Source organism: Camelina sativa, chromosome 4 (assembly GCF_000633955.1).
Source record: "Camelina sativa cultivar DH55 chromosome 4, Cs, whole genome shotgun sequence".
Classification (NCBI taxonomy): domain Eukaryota; kingdom Viridiplantae; phylum Streptophyta; class Magnoliopsida; order Brassicales; family Brassicaceae; genus Camelina; species Camelina sativa.
Genome location: NC_025688.1, coordinates 5,218,849 through 5,222,115, shown reverse-complemented (window position 1 = coordinate 5,222,115; position 3,267 = coordinate 5,218,849).

The window sequence follows — 3,267 nt, the reverse complement described above, 5'->3', positions numbered from 1 at the left end:
CAGAAGAAGTTTGTGCGGTTGACTTCGGACATGTCAGCAAATGTCAGAATCCGAACTCCAAGTCGAGTGTAGCTCCTCATTAGGTCAGCTGGAGAAGCAGGGGGAGCTACACGGCATGAACAACGTCATTCTACTTAAGATATATATTTTTAAAAAAATGAGAAGTGAAGTATCCCAAAATCACGCTTACCTCGAGGAGAATGACGCTGTTCCCTCGAAGGCAGCTTCCCGGAAGAACCCCCAGACTCCTTGGTACTAGGGGGATCCCTAGATTTCTTCCCCAAGAAGGGAGCTCCGTCTCTCGAACTGGTTTTGCCCCGCTCATCTCCCGACGGGCTAGTCCAGGCTCGGCTTTTCTCGTGTGAAGAAGAGGAAGTCCCAGGTTACTTCCTTTTTTTGGTTGGCTCAAGCCGCTCAGAGCTCGCCTCGGTGGGACCCTTGCTTGATGACGGAAGACGAACCTCAATCTCCCGCGGTTCGTCGCTGGAGTCAGCAATAACGATCACGGAGGGTTCAGAAGAACTAACAGGGAGTTCGAAAGGGGCAGCAGGGGGAACGAAAGCTTCGCTCACTTCGGAGGCTGAAGAGTAGCTTTTCTTAGAAGGAATACGAACTTTGTCCTCAGCAAGGGCAGCAGCCATTTGCCTCTTCGCTTCCTTCTCAGCGTTTTTGCAAGCCTTTTCTACCCTGTAGCTCATACCGGAAGTGCTGGGGGGGGATCGGAACGAACAAGAGAGCGTTTTCTGAGTCGGGCTCCGGACTCTCTGATTCTTTCACACGAAAAGGAATGCCAGGCAATTTGACCTTGGCTGCAGAACCACGAAAAGAACTCCGCAAACGTGGGACAAAGTAGACCTCGCTCGAAGGGGGCTGAAACAAAAAACAAGAAAATGGTAAGAACAAAGACTAAAAACAAGCCGGTTCCTAACGAAGAACACCACTCTACCAATTTTAGAAGACCACTTCGACACGTGCGAACTCGAGAGATGTCCGTAGGTGAGCTCGTTAACTGGGAATAAGAAGTACGACTTGCGCCATTTCTCATCCTTTTCGGGGAGGTCATCAAGGACCTTCAGTCCGGAGAGCGAACTTACGTTAAGAGTACCCTTGGTGCGACCTGTCTACACGGTGTAAACTTGAAGGAAATCAGCCAAGGATAGTTGGTAATCGAACTCCTCTCCTAGAGTCTGAAGGCACAGAACGATCCAAATAAAATTCGGGCACATTTGGGGAAGTGCGAAACCCAACTTGAACATCATCCGCACGATGAGCTCGGGAAGCGGGAATGATAGACTGCATGCAGAGAAAAAGATCTCGAACGCGCAGCAATAACCTGGCGGCGGGTTTTCCAGAGACTCGTGGGCTTCCGGGAACCGAAGCTCAATCTCAGGGGGAATCCCGGTAGACCCCCTAATCTCGGCCATGTTCTCTACGGAGAGAATCGACGGTTGATGGGGGCCGAAAACTGCCGGAATTAGAGGCTTTACAACTCTACTTTGCGTGGATTTTAGGGGCGACATGGTTCACGGGCAAGAGTAGAGAAAATTGGCCTAAAAAGGGAAGAACTGAAGAACTTTCCGGCGAATAGCAAAGCACAGAGGAGGCGAGAGCAAAACGAAGCGCATAGTGCAAATAAAAAAGAATTTCAGAATAAAAGCGGAAGAAGTCGGGAGGGTTACCTTTATACGCCAAACCAAGAAGAAGTAATGATTGCCTGGGAAAGCGAGAAGTCATGTTTCATTTTTTCTCTCTTATAGCGTGTTAGGACTCTTGGCGGGCCCCAGAGCTTATTCGGGAAGGCAAATCTCATCATTACTACGATCAAATCATGAGATACGGGGATATTCAGTTTCTCAGAAATAGCCGATTGAAGATCAAAAGTACCCCGAGCTAATCAGCTCAGAGGACTTGGGGGGCAACTAATGTACCCACGATTGTCCATCTCGGATAGTGGGCTAAGGCCCAGACCAAATAAGCAAAGTGGGCCAAGGGCATAAAACAAATTAGTCCGCTAGGCCAGATGGAAGGTTTGAGCGCAGGAAAACATCCCTTGAATCAGTTTGCAGCTCGCGTTTAGTCAAAGATTCCCACAAATTAATTGAATATATTAGGGTGCGAGATTTACGTAGAGAATTTATTAGGGTGCGAGATTGATTAGGGTGCAAGATTTACGTAGGCATTTATTGTAATAAACGGGTATACATATGTAAGGGGAGTCACCAAAATAAGGGGAATTTTTTTTGAGAGCAATAACAGACACTTTTTAACAATACTCGATCGAAAAGTTTAGTTCGGAATTACTACGGTGGAAGGCTCCTCCGATCAGAAACACTTCAGAAGGAGAATTCAGTTCCGGCAGTTCTCACAATTACCACATTGAAGTCGTGGGTTTATGAGTTTTAACCGTATTTTATTGTAACATCCGCGAATCAGAATCCTGATTTGAAATATACATCGATCAATGCAGGTGTTCATCGGTCGATATAAGATCGATTTATCGCGAAAACTTAAGTTAAACGTTGCGTTTTGGGTTAGGGAAACCTCTGAGTCGTATATAAAATGAGTTTTTGTCGTCTTGTGGCCGAGTTTAGCCGTTTTTGAGAGAAAGAAAAGTGAGGAAACTGTTCTTGAGGATTTTGGGAGATTTGTGGCTGTTCTTGGGGAGATCTGTAGCTGAGGTCGTTGTAAAAGCTTGCTAGGAGTGTAGATCTGTCAGTTTAGAGTCAGAATCTTATTTGGCAAAGGTGAGTACAGGACCATGACTTATCTAAGCTTGAGATTTCTCTGATTTTCTTGTTTATGTGTTATATGGTTGTTTCCTTGGGTTGTTAGATTGTTTATGAGTCACTTGAGGCTTTGTGAGGTCTCTTTGTGGCTTTGGATCATGTTTTTAATGATTTAGGAACGAGATCCGGCGAGAAGCTTCGGGGAAGAACAATGCGAGGACGGCGCGATTTGACCTAGGAATATCAGTCGATGTCATGTGGAGGTGTCGATCGATGCAATTAGGGATTTCGTGAAATGTCAAGCATGCATCAGTCGATGCAGTGTTGGTGTTGGTCGATGCAGTTTAGTCTTGCATCGGTCGATGCAGTTTAGTCTTGCATCGGTCGATGCAGACTTGTGTTGGTTGATGAATTCCCAGTTGGTGTCGATCGATGCATCGGTTGGTGTCGGTCGATGCAGTTGTCCTGATTTTTTTGTTGATTATTGTGTGATGGTTCGAGTTATCTCAATTGCTTGTGTGTATAGCCTATTAGATGGGAA